This window comes from Leucopleurus acutus, assembly GCF_964270905.1.
Source record: "Leucopleurus acutus genome assembly, chromosome: 20".
NCBI classification, from domain to species: domain Eukaryota; kingdom Metazoa; phylum Chordata; class Mammalia; order Artiodactyla; family Delphinidae; genus Leucopleurus; species Leucopleurus acutus.
The window spans coordinates 54515610-54529646 of NC_139162.1; the positions used below are offsets into that span (position 1 = coordinate 54515610).

The following is a 14037-nucleotide window of genomic DNA, read 5'->3' on the forward strand; positions in this document are numbered from 1 at the left end:
CTACTCTTCATTAAGGTGCGCGGGCTTCTCATTGTGGTGGCTTCTCTTGTTGTGGAGCACAGGCTCTAGGCGTGTGGGCTTCAGTAGCTGTGGCTCGCGGGTTCTAGAGCACAGGCTCAGTAGTTGTGGCACACGAGCTTAGTTGCTCCATAGCATGTGGCATCTTCCTGGACCAGGGCTTGAACCTGTGTCCCCTGCATTGGCAGGCGGATTCTTAAGCACTGCGCCACCGGGGAAGCCCCTACATGGTACCTTTTTTTTTGTTTGTGGTACGCGGGCCTCTCACCGCGCGGGATCTTCCCAGACCAGGGCATGAACCCGCGTCCCCTGCATCGGCAGGCGGACTCTCAACCACTGTGCCACCAGGGAAGCCCCATGGTACCTTTTAAAAGGAACATTAAAAGTGTTTATTTTTTGTGATGGGTTTTCTTTTCTTTTTCATCTCTTTACATATAATTCTTTTTGTAGCGTGGAATAAATTTTCATTCAGTTTCTACTTCCCTATAAATAATCATTAATTTCTGTAACAAGCTTTGGTGGTCTTCTATAATCATGTCAAGTCATTCTTTTCTAAACATGATATATTGTCAAATTTTTAAAACTTTGACACCACAATTATTAGATGAAAATACTCACAAATTGTTTCTTTTTAAAATGTGTTTCAGATTTCTTGGAGGCCTGCCTGCTTTCTCCTCTTTATCTTTTGTACTGGAAAAGCTCTTTGGTACGTAACAAATAATTTTAGACTTTTGGTGGACACTTGGTAAAGTTGTCAATGATCTTTTATATTAACAGTCAAATCCTAGTTTTACCAGTTAGTCTAATATTTTGTTTTCTCCTTTTCCTGTGTTCTGCTAAGAGGAAGAGGAGGCAGGGGAAAGCAGAGGAGTCAGGAATGACTCTTTCTCAGGTAAAATCGTATTTTCAATTGATTCACAGTCTGTCCTTGTGAAATGCCCTTCTTTGGACTCATTAATCTTGCCTGACTCTGAAGTATCCTGCCTGACAGTTGTACATCACAGTCACCTGGGTCCTTCCCTCAGTCTCGTCGTCTCCACTCAGATTTCACACCCATGGATTGGAGATGGGGTGTCAGTGCTCCTGGGCAGCAGGGATTGTTGAGAGGCCCCATCTGGATGCACTGTCTGCTTTCTGTCAACCAGGATAAAGAAGCTGCACATGCAAGTCAGGTATTAATATGCACAATACCTGGTAAAATCTGGAAAACAGAACGATAAGGGGGAATTTTTTTTTTCATGGCTAAGAAATTTATTTAACCAAACAATGAAAAACCAGTAAAGGGATCAAAATCAAGAGTGGTCTGATCACAAGGACACTTTCCAGTTTTCGTATATGTGCTGCCGAAGCGAGCACAACAAGGACACTTTGAGGAAGGAAGATTATAGGCTGGCCGATCTCACCCCTAAACATAAATGCAAAAATCTTAAACACAGCATTAACACACTATGTCATGGGTCTCAATTATTTGTCTCCCCATCCTATGGGAGAATTATACTTCTAATTCTCTATGGGCCTCAGGCACGGTCAGAGGACTTGCTTAAGCCAATAAAATGTGAGCAAAAGTGACCCATGCCCTTTTCAAGCCGAAGCTTTAGGAACCATCGTGTGGTTCTACCATGGATCCTTCTGTGATATGAGTAGGGTGTCCTAGATAAGGACTGCTCTACCCTTTTGGGTTCCAGAATGAAGAAAATGTGAATATTGCAGCCAAAATTTAACCTGAGCACGAAATAAACCCTGTTGCTCCAAAAAAAAAAAAAACAAAAACAGTGGTCTGATCAGATTTGTGTTTTAGGACATTATATTGGCAGCAGAGTTACCTGATTTCACTTATCTAATTGCCTGAAAGAGACAATAGACATCATTTAGATAGGGATATGTTGAAAAGCTGGTCTCTGGTGGCCTCGGCCTACAGAGGCTTGAAGCAGAATCTCAGCTCCCAGGTGGAGGTTGAAGTCAGGTCCTGGCAGTGAGAGTGCTGAATCCTAGCCCCTAGACCACGAGGGCCAGTGGCCATTGACAAGGCCCCTGGCCCGAATTCGTTCATAGAAACGAATTGCGACAGACGGAAAGTAGTGAAGCAAGTAAGGTGTTTATTAGGAGGCAAAAGAGTACGTCTGAATAGACACACACAGGCAGGCTCAGAGAAAGAGTCATACCTTTGTGGTAGTTTGAATCACTTATATAGGGCATTTCTTCTGGGTTTCCTCTGGACAGTCATCTTGCTTTGCCTGGCTCCGAGTCTGTATTTGGTTTATCCCAGGGTCCTCTCCTGTGTGTGCACGAGTCTCTCAGCCAAGGTGGATTCTAGCGAAGACGCCTTAAGGGGAAATCTGTTCTGACTTACTCAGAGACTCAGTTGAAGCTAAAGGAGCAAGTCACTGACTTAATCTTAAAGAATGGGAACGGAATGGAAAGTTCAGAACCTTACATCAGTGACAGAGGGTGTTTTCTTCCATCCTTGAATTTAAACCATGAAATCAACCTAAATCTCTGACAGTGGGACATTCTTTAAATCACCTTCATCACCTCCATTCCTCAGAGGCTGACTTTACCTGTGGATTGTATCCTTTGAGACAGAAGTTTTTACCTTTAATGTAGATAAGGTTCCAGCTTCATTCTTTTGCTAGTAGGTATGTATTTTCTCAGCACCATTTCTTGACACTATCCTACCTTTTGTGTAGTCTTGGCACCCTTGTCTATGCATTTTACATATATTCCAAGGATTATTTGAGTTTTCTAATCTGTTCCATTGGTTTATGTATCTGTGTTTATGCCAGTACCACATCATGTTGATTACTTGTAATAGGTTTTAAAATCTAAAAATGACTGCCTTCCTCTTCTTTTTCAAGAGTATTTTGGCTGTTCGCTGCCTCTTGACATTCCCTATGAATTTTAGCATGATTTTTTTCTATTACTGTAAAAATTGCCTTTGAAATTTTATATAGGAATTCCGTTGAATCTGTAGAACACTTTGGGTAATTTGGTCATTTTGTTCTTTTTTTTTGGCTGCTTCACAGGGCTTGCAGGATCTTAGTTCCCCAACCAGTGATTGAACCTGTGACCCCTGCAGTGGAAGCTCGGAGTCCTAACCACTGGACTGCCAGGGAATTCCCTAATTTGGTCATTTTAAAAATATGAAGTTCCCAGGGCTTCCCTGGTGGTGCAGTGATTGAGGGTCCGCCTGCTGGTGCAGGGGGCGCGGGTTCGTGCCCCGGTCTGGGAGGGTCCCGCATGCCGCGGAGCGGCTGGACCCGTGGGCCATGGCCGCTGGGCCTGCGCGTCTGGAGCCTGTGCTCCGTGGCGGGAGAGGCCGCAGCGGTGGGAGGCCCGCGTACCACAAAATATATGTATATATATATATATATGAAGTTCCCAATCCATGAGTACAGGGTGTTTCCATGTATCTCTATGCACTTTTTTTTAGAACGTTTAGTACTTTTCAGTGTACAAGTCTTGCACCTAGTTGGCTGATCTTTTCCTAAGGATTCTATAGGATTGTTCTCTGATTTTCTGTTGACATTGTTCATTGTATATGCAGCTGATTTTCATGTGCTGACTTTTTATGCTGCAACTTTTTTAAAGTTGTTTTTTGAGGTAGTAGTTTTCTCTTGGAATCTTTTTGCTTTCGATATAGAAAACCTTGTCCTTACAAAAAAAAGATAATTTTACTTCTTTTTCAGTTTGGATAATTGAATTTTTTTTCGTTTTTCAATAACTCTAGCTAACGTGTTCAATAGTTTCTTGAACAGTAGTGCAGAGTACGCATCTTTCTCCTTTGTTGTTGTTTGATTTAGCAGTGTGGACTTCCCGTTTAATACATCTTTGACTACCTGTTATAGATTTTGGCATATTGTTTTTATTTTCATTCAGATATTTAAAAAATTTCCTTGTCATTTCTTCTTTGACCCATTGCTTCTTTAAGAATGAGCTGTTTAATTTCCACTTTTGGAGCATTTTCCTGTTTTCATTCTGATCTTTATTTCTGGTATCATTTCACTGTGGTTAAAGAAGATACTTTTTATGATCTGAATCTTCATAAATTTGTTAAGATTTGTTTTATTGTCTAGCATGTGGTCTGTCATGGAGAATGTTTCACATGTGCTTGAGAAGGATGTGTTTGCTGCTGTTGGGTGGAGTGTTTGAACATGTTTGTTAGGTACAGTTGTTCTACAGTGTTGTTCAAGTGCTCTGTTTCCTCATTGATCTTTTGGTTTCCATGCATTGGTAAAACTCAGGTATTGAAATCTGATACTAATATTGTGCTGTTATCTATTTCCAATTTTATTTCTGTTAAGAGCTTCTTCATTTTGGGGGGAGCTCTGATGTTAGGTGTATACATACTTGTAATCGTTATAGCTTCTTGGTAGATTTACCCTTTTCTCATTTCATAATGTATTGTGTCTCTTGTGTTAGTTTTTTCCTTAGTTTATTTTGTCTGATATTGTGCAGTCACCCCTGCTCCCTTTAGGATTGAATATCTTTTTCCATCCTTTCACTTTTCGCCTTTCCATGTCCTTAGATTTGTGAATGTTCACAGTTGCAGCTCTGACACACTCTCTGTGTGTCTCTTGCTCTCTGTTTTCCTCCTGTTACTTCTGCTAGTGGTCCCTGCTCAGGCACACTGTACAGTGGTGAAAGGCAGGAGCCCTGGCCAGCCCGCTTCACTCCACTGTAACTTCAGCAGGAATTAATCAAGTGTTTCCTTTTCTGATCATGATGTTTGGTGGAATATTCTTGCTTAATAACAATATCTTTTTTCCTTTTTTTTTTTTTCGCGGTATGCGGGCCTCTCACTGTTGTGGCCTCTCCCGTTGCGGAGCACAGGCTCCGGACAGGCAGGCTCAGCGGCAATGGCTCACAGGCCCAGCCGCTCCGCGGTATGTGGGATCTTCTCAGACTGGGACACGAACCCGTGTCCCCTGCATCAGCAGACGGACTCTCAACCACTGCGCCACCAGGGAAGCCCTGTCATTTTTAGTTGTCCAATAAGTTTTAAATTTTACTATCATGATAATTTTATTATTAATCTGTGCAAATAATGTATAATAGTAATAACTTTTCCAATTTTGAGTCAAAGTTATTAGTGGAAAAAAAAGAAACTCTTTTGCCTTTGTTAATACCTATCTGAGGCTAAATGGACAAAATCATAGTTTTTAATATATTTATTATATTGAGGTTGGAATTAAAGTATTCTTCTATTTTTTCATGTCTCTACTGTTATTTTTTAGTAGCCCATTATGGAATTATGTGGACAAATGCAGTTGAGTACAATCGATAACATTTTCATTGTCTGGAAGATCCTGAAATGCACATGAATAAAAATGATGATGAAAAAATTGTCTGAAAATTAGTCCAGATAATACTCCTTTCATTTCACTTGATATAGTGTTGACATGTGTGTGCATACATTCATGGATGTACAATTCCATGCTTTAGATAAAAGTCATCATGATTCTGAAACTATGTATTTTACCTGTTTGCAGTAGAAATTATATTTTTAATATATTCCATGGCCTTGAATATTTTCTATACTATTATGTTAATGGTTTAAATAGTAATACAATTACTAATATTTTGTGTGCATATGTGCGTGCACACATGTGTAATGGCCTTTTAGGCCGTTCCATGTTGTTCACCTTGAACTTCATTCACGTTTTCTCAGAGAACTGTCTGGCAATGTACTTTTTTTTTTTAAGCTTCCAAGAGCATTTTGTTTATTTAACTTCCTCCTTCTCCTCTCAGTAGCACTTAGTATGAACACAGCATTGTTCTGAGGGCTTTAAGAATATTAATGTGTTTAATTCCCATGCACGAAGTGGATCCTAGTTATTACCCTCATTTTACAGTGGAGGAGCCTGAGGTTCAGAGAGAGGTTAAGAGACTTGCCCAGGGCCACACAGCTGGGATGTGGTGCGGCTGAGACTCGAACCCAGGCAGCCTAGCCCAGAATCTTGAACACACCACCCTGAGCTCTTCCCACAGACAGATTCATGCTGATGTGAGCGCTGGGCAGCAGTGGGCCCTGGTGCTTGGTGTGGAGTCATCCTCACTGCCCCTCACACAGCCTGGTGGGGCTGGCACTGCCTTTCCCAGCATGCCCCTGCCTCACTGACGGGGCCCCCAAGCCCCTTTGGTCCGACATAGGCCCCTCCAGACCGTTGGCCACCAGCAGCTCCACCAGGGGACGCTGTGGTCCCACGTGAGCCACTGCGTGTTTCTTAGGCAGCTCCTGTCTGCCCGCCCGTTTCTCCCTCCCTTTGCCAGACAGACTGGCATTTTCCATCCCGTTCACACACCCTGGGTGCTCATCCCTTCCGTGGAAGGGCAGTGACCTGTGGTAAGCTACAGTCAGATGAGGAGGCTTAGGGCAAGGCTCCCTCCAGGAAAACGGGCTCTCCTTCTATCTCCTCTTTTTCCTTTTCCTTCTAAAGGATCCCAAGGGCAGAGGAGGGTGGGGTGGCATTTGAGGGGTGTTGGGAAAGCCCTGAGATTCTGGCAATGTACTTTTAATGCTGTATGTGTTACTTAACTCCTTGATTTTAAACTTCATTTCCAAAGTCCAGCCTTCGGAGTTCGGCTGCTTGCTGTGTGATTCCTTAGCTTCTTGACCTGAGTCGAGTTTCTCAGTGTCTGACACAGTTTTCTCCTCTGCAGTATCAGAACAGGTCTTTAATGAGCTGTGTTGTTGATAACAAGTTAATACAAGTAAAACATTTAGAGTAATGCATACCACGTAGCAAGTGTTCGAACAGTGTTCGTCTTTGCTGCTGTTATCATCATGATAGGAGGTTTTGAGCTTTCCTTAAACCCACTGTGGACTCTGTCGTCTCTGAAGACACCACTCAAGCTCCTCCAGGTTTAATTATCCCTCAGTGTGTAGAACATAATATCTAACACTTCCATATAGACAACCCGGCATTGAATTTTTATTTGTATCTATTTCATGTATTTCCTACAAAAATGATAAATCTATATCTATTTGAAGGATATCGTACTCTCTATGACAAAGCATAAGAAATTAAAATTAGACACACGAGTAGCTCCAAATACCTTTAAATGACTTTCAGAATACATACTTTTGCATAGCACAGGGAGATCAGCTTGGTGCTTTGTGACCATCTAGAGGGGTGGGATAGGGAGGGTGGGAGATGCAAGAGGGAAGAGATATGGGGATATATGTGTATGTGTAGCTGGTTCACTTTGTTATAAAGCAGAAACTAACACACCATTGTAAAGCAATTATACACCAATAAAGATGTTTTAAAAAAGAAGAATACATACTTCAACCTAATTGATCTTTTCACCTCTACTCATTTTATATGCAAATAAGAACTCTGCTCATGGCCCCTTGGCGAAATGTTTTTTTTAATTTAAGGCACGGTTGACCTTCAAGGATGTGGTCATCGAATTCTCTCCAGAAGAGTGGGAATGCCTGGATCCTGCTCAGAGGGCCTTGTACAGGGACGTGATGGTGGAGACCTACAGGAACCTGATCTCTGTAGGTGAGGATAACTTCACTCCAAAAGTTGGGAAGGTAGTTTTGCATTTACCATTGTTTGCCTTTGGGGATCGCCTGCCTTCCTTAACTGAACTCAGTCATGTTGACCGGGCAAGAAAAGTTTTGTGATGTAGTATCAGGAGTTTTGGGGTTGTTTTTTTAATTTTATTTTTTCAATTTTATTTATTTATTTATGGTTTCATTGGGTCTTGGTTGCTGCCCGCGGGCTTTCTCTAGTTGCAGTGAGCAGGGGCTTCTCTTCGTTGTGGTGCGCGGGCTTCTTGTTGTGGTGGCTTCTCTTGTTGCAGAGCTTGGGCTCTAGGTGCGTGGGCTTCAGTAGTTGTGACACACGGGCTCAGTAGTTGTGGCTCACGGGCTCTAGAGCGCAGGCTCAGTAGTTGGGGCGCATGGGCTTAGTTGCTCCGCGGCATGTGGGATCTTCCAAGACCAGGGCTCGAACCCGTGTCCCCTGCATTGACAAGCGGATTTTTAACCACTGCGCCACCAGGGAAGTCCCAGGGAAATCCTAGCATCAGGAGTTTAAACATGCCCTTTCTTCAGATGATCTGGCCACTTCATGATATGCCAGGAGTTTTTCCAGTGCTTGAGTATGTCTAATGCCCAACCGGAAACTTTTAAAATATTTCATTCCCTGTGCTCTACCCCTGTGCTTTTGATTCAGTACTTCTTGGTAGAGAGCTGGATATCTGTATGTTACATTGTTCCCTCTGCATTGAGAAGGAGGCAGGCAGTGGCTGAATTTGTGAAACATTTTTCCAGACCCATCTGTAATGTCCTCACGCTCATGTGAACAGAGAGCTGGAATTCTGGAAAAGCCACAGCAGTTGACATTTCTTTCAATAGGCAGGAATTTCTATTTTTGATGTGAGTGTCATTTGCATATTTGAGCAAGAGGAAGCACTCTGGACTGTGAAGAGTGACATGAAAATAGCAAAAAACCAAATGGTTGGGAATGAATCGAAATTTGAGCACAGATCAGATCTCAGAAGGGCAGAGAGGAAGCCACAGCATTAGTAGTGTTTGGGAAAGTCTACCCAGATGGAGAGTACTTTGGGAAAACAGAAGTTTATTTGTTGTCAAGTCTGAGAGGAAATTTTTCTTCTCCCTGAGTTATCACTGTCTCTCAACATGTAAAATGTATCATGTCATCCTCCAGTGGTGCAGGAGCTCCATCAGCAACAAAGGCAAAGTCTTTATCGTGGTCTACATCACTTGGCCTTTTGGCTTCTGTGGACTTGTTATTCTTTGATTTTGAGAGTCACAAAGAGGGTTGTTTTAAAGAAGGGTCTATTGCTCCCTCAGCTCTCCTTTTGGACTTGATTCCCTTCAATGCTCAGTTCTCAGTTCTGGCACCTCAGAACCTGCATGGAGCTGTCTCAAGCCCTGTCTGCTTGTTTAGATCCCTCAGCCATTACTTCTGTTCTGACTTGGCCACACATATCACGGATGTGTGTAATAGAGAGGTGCATTAGGTCTTCTGTAACTGTTACTTAGGAAAACTGTAAAGACGGTGGACAGAGAGATCCTCTTTTTAATCCCTAGTCCCTCCTGGGGAGAACATATGAATCTTTCTGACTAGCTTGGAATCTGTGGGTCAAGCTCATGATTCCATGTCAAGGACTCATAATATCTGAACCCCACATCTCGTGTTTTTTTCCTCTGTTAGTGCTCTACCTTGTAGGGAAATATATATTCTTTCTGATTTCATATTCTCCCACATTTGCATGATATTGCCTGTGAAACTTATTTTGAAATACATACTCCCAGGGTCTGAAATTTTATCCCATTTCTTTGCTGTGATAATGTACCTGCAGTTAATGGACAACTTCTGCTGGACACTGTGGAATGGGTTTACTGTGTAACATTAAATTCTTTTTTAAAACTAAATTTATTTATTTTATTTATTTATTTTTGGCTGCGTTGGGTCTTTGTTGCTGTGCACGGGCTTTCTCTAGTTGCGGCGAGCGGGGGCTACTCTTTGTTGCAGTACACGGGCTTCTCATTGTGGTGGCTTCTCTTGTTGTGGAGCACGGGCTCTAGGTGTGCAGGCTTCAACAGCTATGGCTCACAGGCTCTAGAGCGCAGCCTCAGTAGTTGTGGCACACGGGCTTAGTTGTTCTGCAGCATGTGGGATCTTCCCGGACCAGGGCTCGAACCTGTGTCCCCTGCACTGGCAGGCGGATTCTTAACCACTGTGCCACCAGGGAAGTCCCAGCATTAAATTCTTGATGGCAAATACTTTCCCTCATTGTTGCAATATTTCCTGCTACGTAGAAAATCACCACTGTAAGCTAGTTAGTAGCGGGGTGAGCATGTTCTAGGATGCAAAATAAAGACCCTGATTGATAAGTCTTTCCAGTTCTTTTTCTGGTTTTGAGGAATGTTATCAAAGCATGTCTCAATAGCACTGTGACAATGTTGTTTACATATACTACTGATCATCCCCTTTGATCCTCAAGAAATGGTATAGGAATTTCTCCTAGAGATAACATTGTCCAAGTTCGCATCCTCAAGTTAGGCTATTGACTAAACTGTTGTTGATGCCATATTTTTTGTCACCTGTGTGCCCACTGTTCATTCTATATCCACCCTTAATTTTGCAGCGTCTTAACGAGAGAGCTTGGGAATTCCCTGGCGGTCCAGTGGTTAGGACTTTCACTGCCGAAGGCGCGGGTTCAATCCCTGGTCAGGAAACTAAGATCCCACAAGCCACGCCGTGGTCAAAAAAAAAAAAAATTGAGACAGCTTATGAAGTGGAGTGATACCTTCAATGGTGAACCATCATTTGTTTTGTTTACGGCACTGCTACTTTCATTTGGTACTTTTCTATGCATAATAAATGGTCTTGATTTTATTTCTTTAATCATCAGGTCTGTGTATTTGATGTTGCTCTTAGTGGTTTTGTTTCCTATTTTCCATGTGTGGTTGGTTGATTGGGGAAGAGCCAGCCCCCTTGTGGTAGAATTGGTGATTAGTTCTTTACAGAGTTCTTTATATAGTCTTGATGTTCTGCTATGGCGTGGATCATTTGTAAATATTTTCTCCCATACAGTAGATTACTTTTGACTCTACTGAGTGTGCTCTAATGCACAGTAGTTTATAACTTTGAGGTAGTTCAAATTGCTGCTTTTACTTTGTCACCTGTGATTTTTGTGTTATGTCTGATAAATCATTGGTGAATGCAATGTCAGAAAGCTTTTCCTGTATGTTTACTTCTAGCAGTTTTATACATTTTGGTCTTTGGTTTAGGTCTTTCATTAGTTTTGTATATCATATAAGTTAATGGTCCAACTTAACTGTTCTGTATTTGGATAACTGGTTTTCTCCACATCTTTTTTTTTAATAGACTGCCCTTCCCCCGTTAAGTTGTCTTGACCGCCTTGTACAACATCATTTAACCATGTACAAGAGATTTTTTTTTGACGTCTCTGTACTATTCCACCAGTCTCTCTGTCTTTATCTCTGTACCACAGTGTTGTGATTAGTGTAGGTTTGGAGTAAGTTTTGAAGTAAAGACATGTGAGACCTATGACTTTGTTCTTTTCAAGCTTATTTTGCTGTTCAGCATCTTTTGAGATTCCAAATGAATCTGTAGGGTGTATTTATCTATTTCTTCAAGAAATGCTATTGGGATTTTACTAGGGACTGGGTTGAATCTGTTGATCACTGTGGGTAATATTGACATCTTGACAATATTGACTTCAAATACATGAATTTAGGATATCCTTGTATCAATTTGTGTCTTTTCTAATATTTTTAGTCATGTTTTTAGTTTATGGTGTACACATCTTTCTGTCCTTTTGTAAGGTTATGCCTAAGTGTTTAGTTTTATTTTATTTATTTACTTATTTAAAAAAATTTTTTTTTTATTTGGTTGCATCAGGACTTAGTTGCTGGTCGCCGGCTCCTTAGTTGTGGCAGGCAGGCTCCTTAGTTGTGGCATGCATGTGGGATCTAGTTCCCTGACGAGGAATCGAACCTGGGCCACCTGCATTGGGAGCGTGGAGTCTTAACCACTGCGCCACCAGGGAAGTCCCCTTGTTTTATTTTCTGATGTTATTGTAAATTGAATTGTTTTCTCAATTTCTTTCTTGATTTTTCATTGTTAATATATAGAAACACAATTGATTTTTGTGTGTTCATTTAATATCTTGTAATTTTTCTGAGTTCATTCATTATTTCTAGCAGATTTTTAGCAGGATCTTCATGGTTTTCTACATATTACATCATGTTGCTTTTAAACACATGACTTTGTTTCGTTTTTCTATTTTAATACTTCTGTGTCTTTTTATGCCTATTTGTTCCTGCTAGGATTTCCAGGAATAAGCTTTTAGAAATAGAGCAGGTATCCTCTCCCAGTTTCTGATTTAGAAAGAATGCTTTCAGTCTTTGACCAGTGAGCCTGATGTTAGCTGTCGGCAGTTAATATATGTCCTTCACTGTGCTGTGGTAGCTTTTTAAATTCCTTGTTTATTGAGTGTTTTTATCGTGAAAGCCCGTAGACTTGTGTTATATGGTTTTTACTGCATCAGTTGAGATGGTCATTTTATTTTTTGTTCATTCTGTTAATGTACTGTTTTACACCAAAAGTTTACATGTCTTGAACCACCTTACATTTCAAGAATATATCACCTTATGTTATTTTATATAATCCTTTTAGTGTGGTGTTAGTTTTAGTTTACTTTTTAAAAATTAAGTAATTAATCAATTGATTTATGACTCTGTTGGGTCTTCGTTGTTGCGCGTGGGCTTTCTCTAGTTGTAGTGAACAGGGGCTACTCTTTGTTGTGGTGTGCGGGCTTCTCATCGCGGTGGCTTCTCTTGTTGTGGAGCACAGGCTCTAGGTGAGTGGGCTTCAGTAGTTGTGGCACATGGGCTCAGTAGTTGTGGCTCACAGGCTCTAGAGCACAGGCTCAATAGTTGTGGAGCATGGGCTTAGTTGCTCCGCGGCGTGTGGGATCTTCCCAGACCAGGGATTGAACCCATGTCCTCTGCATTGGCAGGCGGATTCTTAACCAGTGCCCTAGCTGAGAAGTCCCCCATTTCCTTTTGATGGCCTTATTCTAGTTTTTCCTTCAGGTTTCAGCTAAGAACAGTCTTGCACATCTTATGGAATATTATATCTGTTCTTTGTGAAAATATGCATGGAAATGGGACTCAGGGAATATTGAATTTGATATCCTACATAGCAAATAATGTAATAGATGTACAACTGCTTTATATCTAAAATATAGATATACAACTGCTGTACAACTGCTTTTATATCTAAAATATATGCTTTATATCTAAAATATATGCTTTATATCTAAAATATAGATATACAACTACTGTACAACTGCTTTTATATCTAAAATATTCTATATTCTATATTCATTTCTATATTCATTTCATAATATTCTATATTCATTTTGGCCGCATACCCATAGGATAACTTCCACAGTTGAAAATTGAACAGTATTGTGTTACTTGCTAAGCCAATTTTTCTTTTCTTTTAACCTCCTTATTTTTAGTTGTCTCGTACAGTTTTATTCACACATATATGCAGTCACAAGGAGTGATACCCCATGTTTATTATTCCCTGTGCTTCACTGAGGCCCTTATCAGTCCTGGTCTTCCTTTACATGGTCCCTTGATGCTGACAGAAGCACTGTCATTTGCTCCCATATTTAAGTTGTTCTCCTGATCTCCCCAGTTTCCACAGCATTTCTTCAGCCATCACTCCACCTTTCTCATTACTCACACTGTAAAAATGATCCCCTTTCATCCACTGAACAGCTTTCTCAGGATACGACTTAAATTAATATGTGCAACCGTGATGACTCAGAAACCATTTGAAGGAGGGATTGCTGAATAACAGTATTAGTTACACAGCTCACTTCTTGTTGCATCTCCTTTGAGTTTTCCTTTCAAAACTACTGGTATTTGTATGTTGAGTCTTAATTTGTATATGCTTTGTGGTTATGGTGGAAAAACTTTTTTTTGAGAACTAATACAAGTTTTTCCAACTGAATATTTTGTCACAGTGTGTTTGCAGGTAGGCTGCCCTGAACTTAAGTTGAATTACGTGTAATCACTGTTTCTTTAGTAAAGAATCCTATTCTTTAGTGTTCCTAAAAATCTTTAACATCATGGTTGAGAAGTTTCATAACTGTGTTTGGTAAAAGTATTACTTTTGGTGTAACATCATATATTCACCATGAAACATTTGTTCATGCAGTGTAATGAATAGTATACCTATGGTCCTTTTTATCTTGTAGATCTCTCTCATATACACGTGATCAAGAAATTACAACTAAAATCAAACACTGACATAGGAGAAATATTCCCAACAGTGATGTTGGGAAGCCATGGAAGCTGTGAAATCAAGCATTTTTACCTACAGGAAATACAGGAGAATATGCATGACCTTGGTTGTCAGTGGAGAGATGATGAAAGAAATTACAAATATATTCCTACATCCCCTAATGAAGATGTCACTTATAGAAGAGTTCGAC

At 40.8% G+C, this 14037-nt stretch overlaps 1 long non-coding RNA gene across 1 annotated transcript; it reads left to right on the plus strand.

Annotated features, from left to right (window-relative positions):
- Positions 1-704: 704 nt before the first annotated feature.
- LOC309977454 lies at positions 705-7950 on the plus strand. Its single transcript, XR_014327053.1, has 3 exons — positions 705-724; positions 860-910; positions 7400-7950. It is a non-coding gene; the product is annotated as an uncharacterized lncRNA (long non-coding RNA).
- Positions 7951-14037: the final 6087 nt, after the last annotated feature.